General features: G+C 33.3%; 2 protein-coding genes across 3 annotated transcripts in view; both read right to left on the bottom strand.

Moving 5' to 3' along the window:
* The window catches only part of LOC134851142 (transmembrane protein 70 homolog, mitochondrial-like), a 175,476-nt gene extending 152,034 nt beyond the window's left edge, over positions 1-23,442 (bottom strand). Inside the window, exon 1 of the mRNA XM_063867095.1 lies at positions 23,433-23,442. The gene's annotated coding sequence lies outside the window, so the exon portion shown is untranslated. The remainder of the gene's footprint in view (positions 1-23,432) is intronic.
* The window catches only part of LOC134851138 (kinesin-like protein KIF6), a 436,464-nt gene that overhangs the window by 147,944 nt on the left and 262,844 nt on the right, over positions 1-25,676 (bottom strand). The gene's annotated exons all lie outside the window — the stretch shown is intronic.

Below are 25,676 nucleotides of genomic sequence, written 5' to 3'. Positions count from 1 at the left end.
TAGCTGAATCGCACTGTTGCATCTCTGAGACTCTTGTAAAATCCAACTAGCCTTCGGGTCAATTAAAACGAATGTTAACTTAAAACTATTTGATCATAAAATGTAAAAATGGCAGAACACAGAAGCATGAAGCAAAAAAGATGAAAAATTACATGAAGTACAAGATTCGGCGTTAGACCACATTGTAGAAAAAAGTTTCTGCTATACTTTAAAAGTTTAAAATACTTTAAGTCAAATAGTTAACATTAAAACTGCTATTGGTTCGGCGTATGATTTGTATGACGATATATTTTTTAAAATTTAGGAATCAACCTGTAAAAAGCTGTTCAGAGCTTTCTAAAAAAGTTAATGCACGACGCATGAGTAGACATTTTTGGAACCTGATCTGAACTACATTTTATGATTGGATAAATTAGATATTTTACCACTGTAAAGTATTTAATATTAACCAATCATGATCCATCTAACTAACAACCCACTTATTTGTAAGTGCTGAAATTACTTGTAATTTCAGCACCAGAGAGATTTGAATTTAACTTAGAAATTAGTTGCCTCTCCAAGAGAACTTCAGCAGCCGCAATAAACCAGTATACCCTAGATCTATTGAGCCTAGCAGAGACTAGTTAAACAACCTGAGACTAGATAGTATAAGAGTAAGATTAGGATCGGTATTAGACTAGGAAGTTGCACGAATCTATCCGGCCGAAAATAAGATAGCGTGACGAGCAGACGGTGTACCCTATCCGAAATTACTCTATGAGTTAACCACCTCGGTCCTAACTCATCTGGTGCGACCATAAGTCTCGAACAAAACCTTAATAGCTTAGAATTAACCAAAAATAGATTAGAATTTAGACAAAACATTTTTAAAAAATGTTACACGACGATAATTTAATCGAAATGTCTCTACGACTCAATAGATCAAAGCCAATATTCCGAACGATAACAGAACTACCCGGAATTGGAAGAAGACCTCGAACCAGAGACGACATACGACAAAGTAGAAACTTACCAAATAGTTATATGATAGTACGGCAAAAGTCAACACAAACTTTTATATTTAGTTTTTTATTAGCAATGAATTTAGATTTTCATTTACAAACATAAAATCTTGAAGTCAATCTTCATAATCATTTCAGGCGCTAAACAGAACTATTAATATACAACAACGATTGATAAAGAGATCTCAGATCGTTTTCTTAAAATTCTGCAGTACTATATAAAACATGTTTGAAAAATATTTATTGAAAATCAAAACAAAAATTAGTAGCATGACAATAAATTGTTAGTAATCATAAAATCATCAGTTGTCCCAGCTTCATCACCTAAAACATAACAGCAATCATAAGCTCACTAATATCATTAAAACACTAAATCTTTTCCTTAAATAATTTTAAACCATTTTAAACTTAAATTCACTTAATTTTAAAAATCAGATCATCAAGGCTTATCCTTGGATCTTAATTAATTTTCTATTTAATTAAATTTAAAACTTGATCATCAAGGCCTATCCTTGGATCAAAAAGAACAAATTTGTTCTGCCCCACCCACTTAGCTAGTGTCTAACGACCTCAAACGTCGATTCACTATCCAACCCTTTCAAAAAACCCAAGACTAATAGAAATTTTTGAACAAAACTAATCATTCAAATTAGGATAAACAGTGAAGAACTTCGGTTATTCATCCTTCACTTGAGCCCTCCTCTTACCAGACCCAGGATAAATCTTAGACTTAGTAAGTTTAAAATAGTATCTAACGAACTGCTCGCGTTCTAATTATACCTGAACCTTGTGGATCGATTTACTATTCTCCAACCCTTGAACACAATCACTACCCCTAAGTAAGATTAAGTAAGTTAACACCTTAGCTTATACTAGCCACGAGAAAGTAAAAAATCATTCTTCGGAATCGATATACTTTTCTCTCCAACCCTGAACAAATAGACCCAGGTTAAGCTAACCAAAAAATCGTAAGGACTAACAATTTAAGAAAATAAAAATCATCTAACAACTTTTTGCATCCATCATCCTAAACCTTATGTCATTTAAAAATCTAGGAAACAAACAAACAATCGTTTTACACAACTGTGAAATAGATAACAAAAAATATGACCTTGTAATCACACCTCATACACAAACAGTTGGATATATTAGAACAAAACGACAAACACTAAAAAAGAAAATAATAACCAAACAAAGACAAATAACACGAAAAAGATTTTCCAAAAATAGAAACGCATTTTCAGAATCAGAAGCCAACAATTTAGACGAACTTTATAAATTAAAAGAATCTATAGATAAAAATTGCCCCATTCACGATCAATTATATTTTTCCGACTCAGAAACAACTTCAAATTCATCAAAAAGAGGAAAAAGAAGAATAAAAAAACCAATATAAACACAAACCAGTACACTTGTATAATTGGAATCAACCAATTAGACACATCGATAATTACCTATTAACAGTCATTAAACGAAAAAATGAGCCAAACACACACTCCAAGTGAAGATAGTCCAGACGATGACGATATCTACCCCTTCTTAGTAGATGCACCCGATAATAGAGGACAACATGATCTTTGCAAGAATTTTCTCTTAAATTTGTTTGAACCCGGAATTAGCCCATGTAAAACAGAGTTCCCAGATGTAAAAATAAAAAGACAGATTATTGATCACTATCTGAAAGATATATGTAACTTAACACAACAATACGGAATCTACACCATAGAATTCAGCTCACCAAATCCGAATCACCGCAAATATGTAATTCAAACAGACGATCTTGATTTAGAATTTTCAAAAGTATTCTCAGAATATATAAAAAGCATACAATATCATAACTCACAAAGAGCAAACTCCATTTTTACTAATGAAGTTTTTGCGATAATATATAGTTATATTTCAATATTAGAAAACGAAAACCCAATCCCGCATATCTCACCGAATGAGACATCCAAACATATAAAGGTACGACATGAAATCACACTATTCTCATCTTTTCTAAATATAATTAAAGAAAATTTCACTAAAGATGATGTTTCACAACATACGAAACATGACTTACAAAAAATTTTGGCATGGTTTATAATAGATTATTTCACACATAATATAGATTTAATTTCACAAGCAAGAAAAAATTTCAGACCCCAAAGTTCAAACGATGATACCGCCATCACAGAACAATCAGACTACGTTTGGGACCCCGAATGGTGTCATTATGCATTCATAAATATCCCACAATCAATCTCAAGTCAGGCAATAAGTACAATATCTTATGTACGAGATTATGTAAGGGTAATACCATTATCCATTGATGCAACACCATTAAACTACAATACATTTTTACCCGATACGCGAAATAATAGTTTAAATTCGACCGTCATACACAATGAAAACCTTAATGGAACTAGGAACCTCACTCAACAAGATATTCAAACACCATCACACTTCATAAATGAAGAAATCGTCCAAACAACAACAACTACACAACAAAGTGTTTCACCGATACGTCCAAATTTAACAACACCAAGAAATACAAACACTTCACTAGCACAGGTAACCTTACAATCAACCGTTAAACCTTCAGTTGCTCCAAAATATCCACAAATAGATTATCAAACATATAGACCCATGACAATACCGTCAAAAACACGCAGAACATTCAAACGAAACACTTTTGCGGAACACAATTATAATTACACACATTCATCAAAAACAAACTATCCCCCACAAAAAAATAATAATAATCATATAAGATCTCAATATTGGGATAATCCAGTGACAACAACCAACTCAGTAAATTTTCAAACTAATTTACATCCTCCACAGGATCGTAGTGAAAATTATCCATTCTTTCAACAGAATAAAAATAACAAACAAGCACCTCATCAAACTGATTATCTATCCTCTGATGATGATTATTTACAACCAGATATATTTGCACCATACACTCAAGGATATCGTGGACAAAGAGTGCAGAAACCATATACAAATCATAGAATTTTTTCTCCACGTCCAATAGATACACAAAATCAACAACCAATACAAATGTAAAACCCAATTAATACACAATCTTTTCAACCAATTCAGCCACAAAACCCAATGATCACACACTCGTATCAACCAACACAAATACAAAATGAAATACCACTCCCATATTACCTTCAACAGCACCAAATAACAAATAATCAACTTTCAAATTTTTCACAAATGCCAAATGCCGCAGAATCATTACAAATGACAATGAATCCATACCTTATGGGTGGATCATCAATAACATCAAACAAACCATTAATGGTATTCACAGGAACAGACCCTGAATATTCTGTAGAAGATTATTTAAATGCAGTAACAGCAAATTTAATTTTAAATATAGGACCTGAACCAATTAATACGCCACTACATCAAAATTGGATACATCGACGCACAGCGTTGATACAGACAACCTTAGACGGCGCAGCCCAAAAATGGTTTTCAGTATTGCCTATAGAAATAAAATCAAATTGGAAAAGATTTACACAAGAATTTTCAAAAATGTTTGACTCCGAAAGAAATAAACAACAACAAAGAGTTTTATGTAATGAAATTCGCAGATTACCAAATGAAACCATCAAACAATTAGCAGTACGTATCAAAACACTAGTTCGAAAAGCATATTCATTAAATACACACGACTATAAAAACACAAAAATGACAGAAATCTTAATGATGACCTTAACACCTCAATTAAGGAAAATAGCAATAAAAAAGAGAGCATCCCATCCCTCCTCAATTCGAGAGCCCGATTTAGATTTTCGAAAACTAGTAGACAAACTAGAGCAAGCGGAAATCACAATGAAACTTGAAGAAACAGAAAATCTGAAATTACAATATGTTAACCGAATTGAAACAAATACCACAAATATCAACAATATACAGGATTCAGATACAGACCTCGTTGAAAAAATCACTGAAATACTCAATATTTATGAAAAACACCCAAACTTTAAAGGCAAACCATCTTTCAAAAAATGGTGTAATTATTGCCGACGATACGGACATAGTATTTCTGAATGTAGACAAAAACAACAGGACAATCAAAACAAACCTCAAAAATATAAAGAATCAATTAAATCATTCTATCAATACATGAAGAAAGATCGAAATCTACCAAACAAAAATGTATACAGCAACAACATTTCAGGAAAACCACTTCCGAACAATACCAATTACACGAGAACCCAATCACCATATAACTCAAGTTATAGAGGAAGATCACCAGAACGAAGAAATACACAAAATTCGTCACAAAATCATTACAATAGACCGAATAGTCGAAATAACTACTCCAGATCAAATTCAAATACAACACAATTTGTTTCTAGATCTAATTCCCAATCAAGGAATAAATACTATCCAAACAATCAGTCACGAAACTCATCATATAATAGAAATAGGAACTACTCAAATAATCGAAATAGAAGTTATTCAAACAACCGAAACCAGAATTACCCGAACAATCGATCAAGGAATAACTCATATAACAGATCAAACTATAACAGACCCAACAATAATTATCAAAACAGATCACGAAATAATTCACAAAATCGATATTCAAGTTATAATAATCGTTATAGAAACTATTCCCAATCACCACACAGAAATAATAACCATTATAATAATTCTAACAATCGCCAGAGAAGTAGTACACCTAAACATCAAAGACATATTAATCAAGTACAATCAAATCCAGAAACAACATCAGACCCCCCAGGTATTGATGACACAGTAAGTGACGAACTACAACTAAATCAAATAAACTGTGGATCATCAGATTCAGAAAGTGATACAGAAAACACTATCTCCATAAATATGATAGCAGTCGAAAATGACTACGAACCTATTATATATGAACAACCTTTTTCATCACATATATATGAAAATCAATTAGAACTCCTTCACAATTATTATATTGAACCCATCCATTCCACACAAACGGCACAAGAAACTAACGAAATCAACAGTACAAATCAATCCAATGAAAATGACAAAACAAAATGCTTGAATACAAATCACATCTATAAAAATATACAAAAAGAACAACCCAAAGAAAAAATTTGGACAATACCATTTCTTTTAGAAAGTCCAAGAAACAAAGAATTTCAACCACCAGATCTTGAAATTGATTTTTTAATTGATTCAGGAGCAGAATCAAACATAATAAACATTCCCACATGGAATGAGATAAAAACATTACACCCAAAACTAACACCTCTTGAAACCTCCAGTAAACTAGCAACAGCACAAGGATCAACATTGGTAAACTATGGAAAAATTCAATTATTTCTTCTCCCCACAAGAACACTAGAACAAAATAAAATTTTAAATAAACCATTTAAACAAATATTTCATATCACTCATATTAAACACAATATCATTGGAATACCATTTATCTCTAAATATATACCAAAAATCAACATCTTAAATACTAAAATACTAATCAAAGATAAATACACAAAAATAAAAGACACATCCCTAACATTTTTTCAAAGATTAAATAAACAACCACCATTCTTTTCAAAATTTTATCCAATATATAACCAACAAAGAAAACACCTGAAACCACTATCAGGAAACATATATAATTACTCAATAAAACAAGTTCACCAATATGATAAAAAACAAAATAAACAACAACTCTATATGTCAGATTTTGAATTCAAACCAATTCATAAATTTTTCAAAATCACAATTTCATCCATAAAATATTTGAAGAACTCGAATTCAGATATTATTTCGTTACATGTATACAACAATACACCCTATCAAGTAACATTACCTTTAGGACTTTTAGGATATTGCGAAACCAACGCTACGATATCACCAGTACACGAAAAAGCATACCGCGTAAATAATATACTCCAATTATTAGATATTTGTCAATCCACAATTCTTAATGAAGAATTATCCATAAATAATATAATAAGTAATGAAAAAAGAAATACAGATTATTTCACAAAAACCCCATATTTCAAACCTACATTCAACATAAATAACTATACAGAGGATCAACAGAAATTTTTAACAATGTTTAACTTCCAACATTCACAAATAACACAAGACGAATTTGAAAAGTTAGCCAAACAGCTAATAAAATATTCATCAGTCTATGCAACATCCAAATTCGATGTTGGCAAAATCAGTTCATCACTACATCTCCCATTAAAACCTGACGCAGTTTTCAAAAAACAAAGAGCAAGTAAAGTACCAATTCATTTACACGACAAAGTGAACAGATTACTCGATATTTTAGAACAATACAAAATTATATCACCGGTAAACAAAGAAGAACAACCAAAAGGTAACACATTTATCAACCCTGTTATCATCCTAGCAAAAGGCGAATCATTAAAAATAGTTCTAGACGCTAGATATCTTAACTCACTAATAGACGAATCAAAATGCAATTGGCCTATTGAACCAATACAAGTTATTTTAACAAAAATAAACGGAAAATATTTTACAACCGCAGATATGAATAGTGCATATAATCAAATGCCACTAGATGAACAATCGCGACGCTTAACACAATTTGTTATTGGAAATCAGCAATATGAATTCAACCGCCTATTCTATGGAATATCCATAGGACCAGCAGCATTCTCAGCTTTTATGAGTAAAATTTTTAGACCACTAATACTAAAGAAGAACGCAATCACCTATCTAGACGATGTTTTTATGCAATCACAGACAAAAGAAGAAATGTTTAATGTTTTAGAACACTATCACAAAATACTTCAGAACGAAAATCTGAAGGCCACCCCCGATAAATCACACTTCTTTCTAACACGAGTTAAATTCTTAGGACACAATATAGAAAGAAAAACAATCACTCCATTAAAATCACGCATTGATGCTATTCAGAAGCTCCAACCACCAACAAACAAAAAGAAAATCCAAGAATTCCTTGGAATGTTAAATTTTTTAAGCAAATATGTCTATAAAATGCAATTATACCTAAGACCATTCTATAATATACTTAGACAACAAAATAATTTTGAATGGAACACAGAACATCAAACACGATTTGAAGAAATTAAAAAACTCTTAACTGAACAAATTTCGAATACAATTCCAGATCCAAATCAACCATTCTATGCAATGTGCGATGCTTCGAATTTTGGCATCGGCGCAGCATTATTACAATCACACAATGGTACAAACAAAATGAATCTTATATCAGCAAATTCTCGATTATTCACTCAAGCAGAGCTACGACTCTCAACTCTAATGAGAGAATGTACAGCCATAATATATACACTAACAGAGTATGAATTTCTGATACTTGGATCAAAACATGCAACAGTTCTATTCACAGATCACAAACCAATCATTTTTCTCGTTACACAAAAATCTAATCCAAATCACCGAGTTTATAGATTTCAATTAATTCTAATGAAATTCCCAAACTTACATATAGTTTGGACAGCAGGAAAGAATCTTGCATTACCAGACACTTTAAGTCGAAATACACCACCTGAATTACTTACACGTAAAACTACAGTTGAAATACCCAAAAATATAAAATTTTACCTTGCAGAAAACGAAACATCACCCCGACTAGAATGCAAATATGCAGTAAAAACTGACGTTGAACAATCACAAATAAATACTTTACAACACTTCCCACTTTATTTAGATTGCCAAAATAACCACTACGAAGTTGATCTACTTGGAACATCAACTTTTAAACCAATCCCATATTCACAATGGATAAAAAATAACACCCAACAAAAAAGAGTAAAACAACACCCGCATAAAAAAGACCTTTTCCCGTTAATTGAAAAAGAAAATCTAACTGATAAAATAAATTTATCAGGACCGCAAACAAACGACTCAAAATACACAATAAATCAAGTTTTTGACCTCCATGACCCACTTGATACAATTCCTTTATCTAAATTAGAAATAGAAAACATTTTTCTCCCCCCAACAGGTAAAATTACAATTAATACTTTGAAACAGTATCAAAATCTTGACCCAATAATTAGACAACTAAAATCTTGGCACAAATATAAAACTAAACCCGTAAAGGCAGATACAACAATATTAGGAAATAAAACACTCCTTCGATATTTTCGAAAATTTAATAATACAACAATTAATGAAAACACAGACCTCCTAGAATACCAAATAAATGAATCTACAGTTCCCTGTCTCCCCTTAAGTATGATTCTCATAGCTTTTAATATCTCACATACACAAAACATTAAAGGACACTCTGGATCAGAGAAAACATATTCAAATTTCGTACAAAACTTTTATTTTCCAAATGCACCAATTTGGATAAAAGTACTATGCAATGATTGTATAGTATGTCAGCTAAATAAACCTTATCCAAATCAAAAACAAATAGCACAAAAACAAGACTTTAAAGGACAAAGTTTGTACTTCAACCACCGTATTTCATTTGATACAAAAGGACCAATTTCACCATCATCCGAAGGAAACTCCTACATTATGGTAATTGTTGACGCATTTACACATTATGTAGCACTTAACCCAGTACCACATTGTAACGCTTATTACGCTTACACAACACTTTATGAACACTGGATAGCCAAATTCGGACTACCAGAAATTTTAGTTACAGACAACGGTACGGAATTCATAAATAATGAAATCATCACACTATGTCATTTATATAACATCAAACACAAACCACGTACATCTCACGCACCTTGGACAAACGGCTTAGTCGAAGGTATGAACCGTTCACTACAAGAATATCTTAGATGTATCATCAATGGAAATGATACAAAATACACCGAATGGTCAGCAGATGTAAAACTATTCCCCTTAGCATATAATTCACAAATCACGACAACTCTAGGAATGTCACCATATGAAATGGTTTTTAATCAAAAGCCACGCAAACCAATTATGTTTACAGCAAACTCTCATAAAAATGCACAAAGTATTTGTCAACCGAATAAAGACTCAATTTGTTATAACCTACCTTTACACACACACGATGAAGATCATTTTCATCACCCACAAATTCTTAAATTAGCCTCCGGTACACAAACCGAATGGATTTTAAACAGAGATAAAAAACACAATGAAATATACCAAAAAGTAACAAAAAAGTTGTTACAAAGGCAAAACATTAATGAACAAATAAATTCACGCTTTACACCAGCCTCCGATTTAAAAATTGGAACATTTGTTTTAATACCCAATTTTAACACTCAAAAAGGAATTTCTAAAAAATTACAACCCCTTCGTAAAGGACCATACCAAATAATTGCCAAACCCACTGATGTCACATATAAAATCTCCGACTCAGACAAAAAAGAAATTGTCCAACACCGAAACAATCTATTACCTTATTACCCAAAAGAATACGCACTACGCGAATTAACTCAATTATATTCTTTCACAGGTTTAAAAGTTATTCAAAATAACCCACATACGGAGAATAAAACAAAGGAACAACACGACATTCATCTCGAAAACCAAAATAAAAAATCAACTACAACGAAAAACAATACAAAAAAGCTAGATCACAATGTACCTCAAAAAGAAAGAAAAATAAAAAATAGAAAACTTTTTCAAATTCTTCTAAACTCTAGTAATGTTTTGCACTAGATAAATTCAATAAAATTCATACCAATGTAATAAATTAATTTATAAATTATTTCCCCAAAAGCAGTAATTCTAATAATGATGAAAATTTGTAACTTAATTTTTCCCCAAAACTAGCAGTAAAACTGAAATTCTATGTAGTAAATTGATAAGAAGAAAATGCAGTACTAACCTTTTGATATTTTCATTTGCTCGCACAAGAACTCTATCCAAACTCGCACAGCTCGCCCACGAAGAATTGTTTAAATAATGAATTTCGGTTTCAAGCTTTCACACTCAACAACTCTAACACACGATAACACGTTTCAAACTTTCCTTTAACCCGGTTGGAAAGGAATTATATACTAAACAAAACTAACCAATGCAGCCTACTAAACACCACAAATCATAAAATAACAGCATGACTAAGGAAAGGAAACCAACGGTACCCAAACCGAATTAACCCAGTTTAAAACTGGATAATTTATTCTTTTGAAGACTATTATAAAGTCTAAGAAAGAAATAATAAAACACAAAAAAGTCGAAAGACAAACCCATACCAAAAACAATTTGATTTTTGAAAAAAGGACACAACCAACGAAACATAAGAAAAACCACAATAAACCCAACATAAAAAGTTATCACATAACAGGACCTCTCACAGAAACCGCACGAAATCATACTCCCACTCCTGGCCTAACCCACCAGAGAGGACGTCCTGAGCATGCTCTATAGCCGGCCTAACCCACCGCGCTACATCCACGCTTTGTGACCACACTTCTATTTTTAATAAGAGGTACTCAAGGGTGAGTAACTCTTCAAAATAACCGAACTAAAACAAAAAGCTTTTGTGAAAACAACTAACCAAAATCATAACTAAAACACCGAACTAAAAAATTTTTTATAAAATGTAAATTATACTTTGCAGTATATAGATCAGCATACAACACCAAAGACGAACATCCAAAGACAAAATGACCCCACTACACTCGAAAAAGAATGGCCAACCACAAATCAATATGCCGTCCATAATCACAACTCAAAGGATTTAGAGTACGACTTGACTTCGCAGAAAAGGACTTCATTGAATTAGACCAATGACCACCTCGATGTTCAAGTATACGTACAGATCCGAGTAACCAGGCATCCCCTCCACGCACAATCTCCACGCCATTCCCAGACTAGGTTGAACACAAAAGAAGTTCTCTACATGAAACAGAAAAACCTGTCATAGCAAACCATTCTGAAACCAGATTTGATTTTGTTGAGAAAACCCAGTCGTTGTCATAAGAAGACACAACGATTGATCCTGGAACTTCTCTAACAGGAGAACCCAGAAGAAATATGATGTTCGCCAAATACCAACGTCCATCATCCATCCTTTGAATTGCAGGAAAACTATTCTAAAAAACTCTGTAAAACCCGGATGGGTGGAACCTGATCTGAACTACATTTTATGATTGGATAAATTAGATATTTTACCACTGTAAAGTATTTAATATTGATCCAATCATGATCCATCTAACTAACAACCCACTTATTTGTAAGTGCTGAAATTACTTGTAATTTCAGCACCAGAGAGATTTGAATTTAACTTAGAAATTAGTTGCCTCTCCAAGAGAACTTCAGCAGCCGCAATAAACCAGTATACCCTAGATCTATTGAGCCTAGCAGAGACTAGTTAAACAACCTGAGACTAGATAGTATAAGAGTCAGATTAGGATCGGTATTAGACTAAGAAGTTGCACGAATCTATCCGGCCGAAAATAAGATAGCGTGACGAGCAGACGGTGTACCCTATCCGAAATTACTCTATGAGTTAACCACCTCGGTCCTAACTCATTTTCCATACAAACCATATATGGATGTGTATCGTTGCGCATTATCTTCTATGGTGGGCAATGCGGGAAGACATACTAACCAGCAACATGTTGTGGGGGAGCATTTGAATGGCCTGGTGACCCTGATCACTTCTGTGCCAGTGTGGTCCACTATCCTCATCGCAAACCCCCTCTGGTCTCGACACCACATCTGGCTACAGCCTCCGCCGGACTCCTCCTCGGCATAATAGCACTGCTGGCCCAGATTGTTCTTTAAAGCATACTTGTTGTTCGTCTCTGCGCTAATGCCTACTACAATACAACTTACAACTTACAACAGGCTAATTTGATCTTGAGATAACACGGATAGTCAGCGGAAGACTGTCTAGCGTGAGATAGTGATCTACGCCAGTTACGTATAACTTCAGTTGAACTTGTAAATTACCACCCACATATGCGATGTTCTTACCTTCAGGAGTTTCAAAATGAGACGAATGTTCGGGCACACTATGAATTGGATGGCCAAAAAAGCGGATATTAGAAAACTAGAGCACATTTTTGCTGGTATCATAAATTTTAGTTTCAAAATTGAACAAAAAAAGAGCCAGCAAATACTATCAAATGCTATTTTAACCGTCTCGAACTTCCATGCATTGCTGAACTAAAACCCGGTCCAACAGGGTCAAGTACTCCAGGCCAGGGGGTACATTGTTATCCGAATCGCCCACTGTTGGAGCTGGCATCCATTCTATGCCTGATACCTTGGCCGGTATGACTGCCGGTTGCCGACTTTGAGGGACAGAGGGTACATATGTACGTCCATATCCATATTCAGATGAGAAGGATGTGTTTTCTAGGCAATTTTCTTTTTGAGAAGAAGGTGGTACGAAATCTAATAGTCTGCCGGGTGGAACGAGAGATACTGTTTCTGTTCCATGTTCTGACTGTTCCAATTGCACAGACCTCACATGGCTTGCAGCTGCTGCATCTGACATCTCTTAACACAGCAATTGCATTTCTTGCAAAAAAATTAAATAACTAAAACAAACAAATTCTTTTTGCAAACTAAAAATTAACAAAAGCTTCTCCACATAAAAAAAAAACAATAAAAATATCTTGCAAACATCTAAAAACTAACAAAAATGTCTTAAAAACAAGTGTAAATTAAGAAATGTTTTATACGAACAACAAAAACTGATCAAATATTCTTGCACATAACTAAAAATGAACCAAAATTTCTTTGAAACAACTAAAATTTGACAAAAATCATTAGAAACATTTATAAAATATTTCAATTTTCTTGCAAACAACTATAAATTATAAAATAACAACAACTGAAAACTAACTGCCTTGCGAATAAAATCTTGTTTTTTTCCCGGTGTAAATGTTTCGCACAATCAGAAACAAAAGATAATATAGTATAGCAAACAAAAATGGTCGTATCAGGGAAAAGCCTGAATTTTCCGACAGCCTTTTAAGGTCTATGGAGCAGTAATAACATGAAAAAATTAATGCAACAAAATAAAACGATTTTTTTCTATTTGACATTTTTTGTAAAAAGCATCCCCCAACACACCTATTAACGAATCAGTTCTGGCAAAAAAACTTCCTTAAATCATTTTAGAACGTTTTCTAAGATGGATTAAATCTCCTTACGGTTTAATAGCGCGAAATAAATCGCGCATTGATTGTCCCAAATTGGCCAAATTGGCAATCTTTAAACCCCCATAACTTTACGAAAACTGATCACAGGTAAAACTTCTTTTCAAATTCAAGCTTGGAGCAGCACTGTCTTTCGATTGATTTAACAAATTTTGTCAAAAATGTCTAGTTAAAAAGTCGAAATCTGTCTGGAGAAAAAAACACCGTGAGCAAAAATGTTCCGTGATTTTCGTTACGAAAGTCAGACAAGACTGCTCGTATCAGGGCGAAGCCCTGAATGTTCCGACTGCCTTTTAAGGTTTATGGAGCAGTAATGACATTAAAATATTAAATTTAAGAAAAAATAAAATGAAAATTTTTTTTTCTAACATTTGAAATTTTTAATGAAAATCATCCCCCCACACGCCATTCAAAGTACAAAAGAATAGATTTTGCTCCTTGATACAAACCAATTATGGCGAATAAGCTTCTTTTAACCAATTTGAACGATTTTTAAGACGGATTAACTCTCCGCTTACGCGTTAATAGTGCGAAATATATCGCGCGTTAATTGTCCCAAATTGGCCAAAATGGCAATCTTTAAACCCCCATAACTTTACGAAAAATGGTCAAAGGTAAAATATCTTTTCAAATTTGAGCTCAAGACAACAATACCTTTCGAATGATAAAAATTCCGTCAAAAATGGCTAGTTAAAAAGTCGAAATTTGTCTGAAGAAAAAAAAACCCACCCCGAGCACAAATATTCCGTTACTTTCGTATCGAAAGTCGGAACAAAAAAGACTGCTTGTATCAGGACAAAGCCCTGAGTGTTCCGACCGCCTGTTAAGTCTATGGAGCAGTAATAACATGAAAGAATTAAATGTAATAGGCTCTTTTTCCTTTCCCCCCACCTCACACAAGCATCAATTTTGTGGTCTAAGGGAAAGTTTTACAAGGTTGATTATAAAGATCAAATATGTTTGTCATAGTCTTATGAGTCTGCATGTCAATTTTCATGACAATCGGAAGAAGCGAACAGTAATTTCAAATATAAAAGTTTGCAGGTGGGGGGAAAAGGAAAAAAAGCCATGTAATAAAATAAAATGAATTTTTTTTTTAAATTTGAGATCTTTTTGTGTAAACCATCCCCCACACGCCATATAACATACAAAGTGACAAGACTGCTAAAAATTGAGATTTTTTGTCAATGGCAATCTTTAAGCCCTCTTAACTTTACGAAAAATGATCACAGGTGAAATATCTTTTCAAGTTCAAGCTCAGGACAACAACTCCTTTCGAATGGTTTTAAAAATTTCTGTCAAAAAGAGCTAATCGAAATTTGTCTGAAGAAAAAAAACCCACCCCCAGCACAAACATTCGAACCCCTGCCGACCCAAAGGGTCCCCCTTTGATACTTTTTCAGAAATCCATTTTTGGCGACTGACCCTAAAATTTTTCTAAAGGCGCCTTTCTAACGGCTTTTTGACTGTTTTTTTCAAAAATTTGCCTGCGGCGCAGAAAATTTAGCCAAAATAGGGACAGTGCTTAGGGAGAGCTCGAAAAATCAATTTGGTCGACCTAAAAAAAAGGTCGTGAAAATTTTCCAATTTTTTGAAAATCCGCCCCCCCCCCATCGAGAAAATCGTAGATCCGCCCCTGACTTCAACCAAATGGGAACGATTTCTACGACGGATTAAATCTCCGCTCACGTATTAGTAGCGCGAAATTCGAAATATATCGCGCGTTAATTTTCACAAATTGGCTAAATTGGCAATATTTAAACGCCATAACTTTACCTTTTTGGGCTTCTAAAAAATGTGCAAGTTGCTTGTCTCAATTCTTAAAATCTGAAAATGGAATAGCTCACACTGAACAGAAGTTGTTTATGTACTTTGATGAAAGGCTGCTTTTGAAGTTCAGTTCTACGATTGAAATACTTTTGTGAGAACAATTGTGCATCTGCGCACAATGGTGTTGTTTCCTATAGGCTTATTATAGTCGATCTTTATAAAAGGAAATTCAATCATTGACGCAATTCAAGTTGTAATACTTTTACTCGAATAGGTTTATGCATACATAAAAGAACATTTAAAACATCAGCCCAAAAGAAATCGTATCATGAACCGCGGAACCGACAAGCGACTTCATGCTTCACTCGTGGCGTATTAATTCTACAGGGTTCGGAATTTTCACAACTTATTGATTGTAATTTCTGAAGGTTGAAACTCGATAAAGTTTCTTTCTTAATTGAAATGAAAATAAAAGGGCACTTAAGTTTTGTTTAAATACCTGATAATTTTCTATTTTATACAATATCAAAAATGTTGTAAATAGTTAGCACAGTAGCGGATTTAGGGGAAGGGGACGCTTCCCCCCCCCCTCAGGGATTCGACCCACTGTGGACCCAAAAGGTCCCCCTTTGTACTATTTTGAGATATCCATTTTTGGCTGACTGACCTTAAAATTTTTCTAAGGGCGGCTTTTGGCGCCAATTTATACTAATTTTGAAGCGGGAGCGCGCACCGAAAAAACGCAATTTTTTGGTCGAATTTTTCCAAGAAGTCCCCAAAAACGCCTTTTTTTTAGCCTCTTTTCAAAAATTTGCCTGCGGCGCATTCAACAACACTCTGTCTGTATCATACAAAAACCTGAATGTTTTGCTTCCACTTCAAAGCCAATTGAAAAGTGTTTAGATTGACTAATTGACAAAATAATAATTAAAATTGAATAATTTTTGTTCCAACTTTCGGCTATTTTTCCTTCCCCCCACCTGCAATTTTTTACATGTAAATTTGTTGACCACATTGTCCGATTTTAATGAAAATTTACTGACGAATAAGGACACGACAAACATATTTGGTCTTCATACTCAACCTCGTAAAACCTCTCCTCACACTTATATATTGAAGCTCGTGTGAGGTGGCGCGGGGGGGGGGGGGGGGGGGGGAAGAGCCCGACTTTCGATAGGAAAGTAACGGAATATTTGTGCTCGGGTGGGCTTTTTTTTCTTCAGACAAATTTCGACTTTTTAACTAGCCATTTTTGACGGAGTTTCTTATATCGTTCGAAAGGTATTGTTGTCCTGAGCTTAAATTTCACCTGTGATCTTTTTTTTTAAGTTATGGCGGTTTAAAGATTGGCATTTTCGCCAATTTGGGACAATTAACGCGCGATATATTTCGCACTTTTAATGCGTAAGCGGAGATTTAATCCGTTCTAGAAATCGTTCCAAATTGGTTGAAATAAGCTTATTTGCCATAATTGATTGTTACTAGCAGCGAAATCTATTCGTTCGTGCTTTATATGGCGTATGGGGGGATAATTTTTTATAAAAAAAATTTCAAATTAAAAAAAATTCATTTTGTTTTATTACTGTTAATTTTTAATGTTCTTACTGCCCCATAAACCTTAATAGGCAGCCGGAACATTCAGGGCTTCGCCCTGATACGAGCAGTCTTGTTGTTATTAGAGGGGGATCTAGGATTTTCTCAAGAGCGAGGTCAGATTTCAGTCAAGAGGGTAGTGGTGAATACATCGAACTCCTCAATAGAGAGAGTGGCGGTGGCGGAGATTGAGTATGACCATTTTCCTGTCTAGATTCCTCAGACCGCCATTACACACGATTAATTATTTTTCGGAAAAGATGGTCATTTTTATTCGTATTTTCGATTATGTCCTGCATACGACAAATATCTATGGATATCCAACATAAAATAAAAGCAAACTATTTGCTTTGGCCAATCAAAAGGAACAGAATCCACACAGATACGAAAGATTCATAACACAATCGGAAGTAATCGAAAATAAGAAAAACAAGACTGCTCGCGTATCAGGGCAAAACACTGAATGTTCCGACTGCCTTTTATCGTTTATGGAGCAGTAATAACATAAACAACATAAAAAATTAATTGAAATAAAATAAAATGAATTTTTTTTTCCAAAATTTGAAATTTTTCTATAAAAATCATCCCCCCACACGCCATATAAAGTAGAAAAAAAATAGATTTTGCTCCTTGGAACAAATCAATTATGGCAAATAAGCTTCTTTCAACCAATTCGGAACGATTTCTAAGACGGATTTAATCTCCGCTTACGCGTTAATCGCGCGTTAATTGTCCCAAATTGGTCAAAATGGCCAAAATGGCAATCTTTAAACCCTCATAGCTTTACGAAAAATGATCACAGGTGAAATATCTTTTCAAATTTAAGCTCAGGACAACAATAGTTTTCGAATGATATAAATAAAAATCCGTCAATTATGGCTAGTTAAAAAGTCGAAATCTGTCTGAAGAAAAAAAACCCTACCCGAGCACAAATATTGCGTTACTTTTGTATCAAAAGTCGGAACAATAATTGGTAGAAAGTTCAAAATTAAACGCCTGTATGATAATATACTGTAATTTTTGACTTAACAGAGCAAAAAATAAAATCAGCGTCAACTTGTACAACTTGTTTTTATATTTATTTTTTTAATTTACTCGATACTTTCAGTGCTAATATACAAAATTACTTCAAACTACGCGCTTACAAGAAACAATTGTTATTGTTCCGACTTTCGATACGAAAGTAACGGAATATTTGTGCTCGGGCTGGGTTTTTTTTTTCTTCAGACAAATTTCGACTTTTTAACTACATTTTTGACATTTTCGACATTTTTGACGGAATTTTTTTTATATCATTCGAAACTTATTGTTGTCCTGAGCTCAAATTTGAAAAGATATTTCACCTGTGATGACTTTTCGTAAAGTTATGGGGGGTTTGAAGATTGCCAGTTTGGCCAATTTGGGACAATTAACGCGCGATATATTTCGCACTTTTAATGCGTAAGCGGAGATTTAATCCGTTCTAGAAATCGTTCCAAATTGGTTGAAATAAGCTTATTTGCCATAATTGATTGTTACTAGCAGCGAAATCTATTCGTTCGTGCTTTATATGGCGTGTGGGGTGACGATTTTCATAAAAAGTTCAAATTTCAGAAAAAAACTTCATTTTGTTTTATCACATGCAATTTTTTCATGTGATTACTGCTCCATAAACCTTAAAGGCAGTCGGAATATTCAGGGCTTCGCTCTGATACGAGCAGTCTTGTTTTCTTTATCATTCAATTTATCCCTACACGCTAATGTAAGCTAAAGTTAACTTATGCGTATCGTATTCAATTAATAAAACAAACTGACTAGCCTCAATTCGATTTGGAACCAATCAATCCGACACTTACTAGAGTTATAAGAACGCAATAAATCGCGCAGTAATCATCGCAAACTGGCCAAATTATCAGTTCTCAAACTCCCATAATTTACGAAAAATAACCACAAATAAAATTTTTAACTTGAGCCAATTTTCATTTGTCCCGACTTTCGTAGAAAACGGAATATTTATGCTTGGCGTTATATTCAGTGAAATTATGATGATCGAAAAAAAAGTTTTTTCACAAATTTTTTTTTCTACCCCATTGAAAATATTGACTCCCTGAAATCAAATAAAAAATATTTTACCTCCAATCATTTGTTGCAAATTTCTGGGAGCTGAAAATTTGCCAATTTTACCACTAATTTATGAGCTTTTTGATGATTTTATTCATAAGGCTGAAAGCGTAACGCGAGTTATTTATGCGCGGTGAATTATCCCGCACAAGAGAATTGTTCCAAATTGAATTGAGGCTAGCTTATTGGTCGGATCTTTGATTTTGTCCAAAATATGTAGCTTTTCAAAATTTTCCCAAAAATATTCGAAATGGATTAAGGGGCAGTCGGAATATTCGATATACGAGCAGTTTGTTTTTCATTTTTACTTTTCAATTACTGATCGAGTTTTTTGCTTCGATCATTGCCATTTCATGATCCAATCACTGAACCGGGGAAAAGTTTGTATTCGGGGTGTTTATTTTTTTGTTTTTTTTTCACGCAAAATCAGGTACCATCTATAAACATAGGATGGAGCTGAGTATTCTATGCTTTTCAAACCCTTGCAGTTGTAATTCGAACCCTACTAATTAATCTAATTTTCCAAAAAATTCTCTCAGTGTTGAGAAAGTTCAGTTTGAAATTTTTGATTTTTAGTCCTGTTTCGAGCGATTAAAGCGAGAGAACAGGCTTGTAATAGTCTAGAAAAAGCATCTATTGATAAATAAACCTAGTTTTTTTTCCAATAAAAACAGATTTCCAAATTTTGTTTTGTTTTTCTAATCAATTAATAAAAACAATTGTTGTCAAATAAACCGTCGTTAATTTTTCTATCGAAGTTTTTTTTACAGACCCTGTTATCACCATTAGAACAAAAAACGACGCAAAATGAAAAAAAAAATGTTTCCTTTATGTTTTTTTTTAAAATTTCTGTGCTGCTTTTATTTATGGTGATAAAATGTATATCAAGAAAACTGAAGACTTGAAAATCAAAAAGACTATAAATTCCAATTTAGGTTGCAATTCAAAACACAAAGATAAAATTGAAACAACAACGCTTGGAGTATTTTAAAATTAAATATCTTTTGAACCTGAAAATACGTCACTTTTTGAACATCAATTGTATACTAATTGTCGCAAACAACGATGGTATAAAAACAGAGAGTTTTATTTTCTAACCCAGCAGCAGTCTATTGTTTTTGAAAACATTGCAATCCACATTCGAACTACAATTAACAATATCTAAATAAATTCTGCATGACTCAACAAAAAGCTTCCTAAATTAATTTAAACGTGAAATGTGGCGTGCAAAATTTGGTCGGAAATTCTCAATCAATCAGAACGAAACCTAATGTTATACTAAAATGTATAACAAATGATGACATCTGCTGTTTTCGTTTCAATCAAAAACTGAACATTTCCTTGGAAAAAATGGTTTTTTTGATAACAAAAAATTTCACGTATGGATCCGGGTTGACCAAAAATCGCAATCCTAGATTTTTTATAAGAGTCTTTCAACTTCCAACGAAAATAAGCTGTAAAAATTTTCAAGACAGGAACTTTTTCTTATAAAAAAGTTGTATTATAGTGGCTTTTTTACAAGAGAATCGTAAAAGAATTTTCTTATAAATGTTTTTCAATTTTTTTTGTTTATATATACCCGAGTTGAAGTCCCACCGTTAATTATTGCTTTTTCTGTAGTATCTCAGTGATCGCTATTTTCCAGCACTGATTCATGAATATATATTTTTTGCATAGCTACACCTATTTCAGAGCTATTTCAGTAATGATTCCGTAGAAAATCAGTGCTAAAAATTTCAACTCATTCTAGCAGCATTCAAAAGAGAGTGTGAGTTGATAAGCCCTTTAACTTGAGTATATTGAGTTGGTGGCGCTAAGCTAGAATACATGGCTACAAAATTGAGGGTTGAGGGGTCGAACCCCTGTAGTTCTCTATTTTTGCTCAGTTTGATTTTTTTAACTTATCGATGAATTTGCTATTTTGGCAATGAACAGCGGTAATTCATTGATGGCGACCGCTGTTTTTTTTTCACTTTTTCATCGCTCATTTTCAATCTGAGCTCTACCCGGGTATAAGAAGTTTTTTATTACCAAATTTCTTATTCTACTCTCAAAGACAAAATTTTGTCGACAAAAAGACGCGTTTTGGCACATGAATTTACAAAAAGAACTCCCTAACTTTTGCGTAATAGGTTTTTGCTCATTTCTGAAAAATTTGTCGATATATACCTGAACGCCACATAAACACGTCCTCAGGTATATGGCATGATTCGTCAAAGTTGAATTTTTATGGCCTCTAAAAAACTTTCGAACCGCTACCCGCTTTTCAGAAAAGTGAAAAAAGTATATTGTTATGGAATTCTGTGGTACAAAATGTTATCAATATAATCGGTTCCAATGTTACGCTTTGACAACAAAAATGGATTCAAAATGGAGTTAAATCCATTCTCTCCCGCAAAATTATATTACAATATATATAACCTCACATAAGCCAACCCCCTCGCAACTTGAGCCATCGCCCCAACTGAACACCCCCCCCCCCCCGCCAGCCAGAGCCATTCCCCACCTGAACCAACTGCCCCCTCCTCATCTATACCACCCCATCTCCACATGAACCCCCTGCCAGACTTAACCCCCACCCCACCTAAAATAACCCCCCCCCCCCACCTGAACTACTAAACTAGCCCCCTCCCCACATGAATTACCACCCGCCCCCAACCTGAACCACCCTCCCCCCGTCCGAACCAACTCCCCACCTGACCCAACCCCCCCACCTAAACGACAGGTTCGGGTGGGAGCTGGTTCAGGTGGTCAGGTGTGTGCGCCGAGGGGGGGGTCTGGGGTTGGTCTATTACAAAAACAGTAATGAAAATCGAAGTTACGCAGGAAGATCTTGAAAAGAACAACACTAAACCCACTGTAATTTAAAACGTAGAAAACGCTTGAGGAGCGTTGGATTGCAATAGAGTGGAAAAATCTATTGTAAAAGAGTTTCTTTGTCTTTATCTATAAAAGTGAACAAAATAATCGATATTAATTGACTTGCATTGAAATGTAAAGCATTTTCAAGTTATAGCAAAATAATTCGTTTCTAATTGATTATATTCATTTTTATTTTCACTTTTATGGACATTGATAATGAAACTCAAGTTTAATTGATTTTCATCCATGGAATTTCAGTGCGAGTAATAACGTATAACTAGGGGTTATATTGAAAAAAAAATTTTTTTTTGTGTTGGACTGTTTTTTTTGAAATGCACACATTATAACTACACTATCTAAAAAATTTTACAGGCAAAAAATTGAAAAAAAAGTTTCAAAAATGACTTTTTGTTTTGGTGTCATTAGTATCAAATTCAGTATCAAAAAATAAGTATCAAGCCCTAAATACTCAGACATTTCGACGTAGTTTAATTCAATTTTCGCAAAACAAAATGGTTAAAAAAACTGAGAAATGAAAAAAATAAGCATCTGCTCATTTTGAAAAAATTTTAGCCATATTCACATATTATAATGTTCACCGCGCCTCGGATTTCAAAATTTTGTATTAGTAACAAACCCTTAATTTAGGTAAATAGTAAAAAAAATAGATTTCAAGCCATCTTTTTCAGGACTTTTTGAAAAATTAAGTGCATTTTGAGATTTGGAAATGACAATTTAGTAATTCTCTACGAAGTTTTTCCACGAAGGATCAGTTTGAGAAGAAGAAAGATGAACAAAAATTCTCCAAATGATAAAAAAACGACGAAGTTTTTTTTGTTGGAATTTGAAGGTGTCTCCGAAAAATCTTAACTTAGTTGGGTTTTTACTAATGAGTTTAAAAATAAAATTATTTTTAAAAAAGTATATTTTGAAGATGTTTTTCGATCTTCAAATAATTAAATAAGAGACGCCAGTATGATGTAATTCTTGACGACGTGACAAAAAAGTTGTTTCAAAAACTATTTAATAAGATTCACTTAATCCTGGGGATGGTCAGAACAAATTTCAGTCATTGAATATCTCACTGAGAGCGGTATAATTTTTTTGATTTATTTACCATGTGTTAAAAGCCTCGGTCAAAAATTCCAAGTTCGAATAATTTATTTGTAATTGCTCACTTAACATTTTGTAGGCTAATAAATGCGGACACATTTATAACTCAAGATGTTTGCTTTCCAAGTGCACATTAAAAAGGCCAAGAACTGATAGAACGATAATTAAACTTTATTTACTAGAATTATCATAACTGTAGCCAAAAAATTAAAAAAAATTTTGGGTCTTATGCGTTAAACGGCCCAGAAATCAAAATTGAAGCAAAATGAAAACTAAAACTGAAACTGATCCTGATTGGCTAATATTAGCCAATCAAATTCGACTAACTAGGTCAGCCATTTCAATTGATACTGAGAATTTCAAACAGACAGATAACAAAATTAGCCGAAATGACCAAAAATATAGAACTTTTGGCAAATAATCAAAATAATTTCAAGTCACTTGTACAACTTTGCCCAGACATGAAAAACTCTGTTAATAACAGATAAATTATGAAGTTTTCCTTTAGTTTTCGATATTGCGATTTCTTGATGCACAAGATCAATCCCATGCCAACAAGACTGAGAAAATTGCAGTACCAGAAATTCTGAAGCTAAATTTAGAAAATTTTCTTTATTAACTAGCGTTATTAATTAATTTGTTATTTACCTCTCTGTGTAAAATGCGGTGAAATTATTTCAAAATTTTCCCTCCTGTTTCGGAATTGTTGAACACCCCCAATCAGATAGACCGAAATACTGTGACCCTTCGTATCGGCTCGACAGAATTTTTAAGAGAGTATTTGATCATTTTGAGAAAAGTATCACCAATGGGCTATCTTAATTCACGTTGTCGAGAAAATCTGACACTTACATATTCTAGACTGACTTAATTTCAGTGCCAAGAGGGCAAAGATTTTTTTACATAATTTCAAAAAAACGAGTATTTGGTGAGTGTTTATACGTTTCTATGGTTGCTCGAACTGATAAAATCACCATAGGCTACATTAATTTTTAAATTCAAAATTCTGGCAGGAAAAAAATTTATTGAATGAAACGAACGAATTTTTTATCGATTAGCGGTTACTTCGACTCAAATATATAATTTTTTTTTCGTTGCGAGGGTTAATGAAGTTTCAATTGTTGTCGCATTTGAAACATTCGTGTCATCGAAAGATTCTGAGAGTTGATCGCGTCACTCCTTTTTATAGAGAAATTTCGCGTTTGAAGTAAAAAATGCAATTTGACCGCTCAATTCTTAAACCATTGATTAGCTTTTAAGTGTTTCATGATTGATATGGGAAACCAAAAAGTGATCTGATTATGATTTTTTACACTTAGTTTTGTTCTGATTTGCCTTAACCACTTTCCCCATCTTTGTATTTTTTCGACAAACTTTTTTGAATAAAAAAAGCATTGCAAAATGTCAACATTTATTTAGTTTTTCTTTTTTTTGTGTTCGCACTTCTTTTACTCACTATTTGAACAGAAAACGAAAAATACTAATCCAAATGCGAGCTAATCCAGCTAATCCAAATGCGGCAACCAAACTGAATTTCTGAAAGCGAAATAGAGGGAAAATATTTCACAAGATAGCAACAAATCATTAATAAGATTCATTTTTTATAGGATATATATATATATATATATATATATATATATATATATATATATATATATATATATATATAAACTGAAAGCTCTGTTTTTTGATAGTCCATTTTTTGCTTGAGATTTTAAATGGGACAGAGCTTTTTATGAGCGGAAAGAGTCTTTAACGGAAAATTGAAGTCTTCATAGTGTTCTTATCGCACTCAAGTTTGGTTGACGCAATTAAAAGTTATCTGCAAAAGCTTTCGATTTTTTTTGAAATCTACTCTACAAATGGCCAAACAGTTAAGGCGCTTCAATCTAGCCACACTTATGTTATTTTATGAAAGCAAAGTTTTTGAAAGCAAACTTATCAAAAGAAAAAACTTGAAGATTTTTTCATTTGTTGTCCGCTAAATAAAATTAAAAAACTGACTGCTTTTATCAGGGCAAAGCCCTCAATGTTCTGATTGCCCAATAGTTGATCTCGAATAGTTTTTGATAAATGAAATATTCACAAACTACGAATTTTAGGTTGATAAAACCAATTTGTAAAGTTTTGTGTCCTTTATGCAATTAATAAG

The sequence above is a fragment of the Symsagittifera roscoffensis genome, chromosome 7, assembly GCF_963678635.1.
Source record: "Symsagittifera roscoffensis chromosome 7, txSymRosc1.1, whole genome shotgun sequence".
Classification (NCBI taxonomy): domain Eukaryota; kingdom Metazoa; phylum Xenacoelomorpha; order Acoela; family Convolutidae; genus Symsagittifera; species Symsagittifera roscoffensis.
The sequence above is the reverse complement of the archived record's forward strand: the minus strand, read 5'-3'. Positions and strand labels throughout refer to the sequence as shown.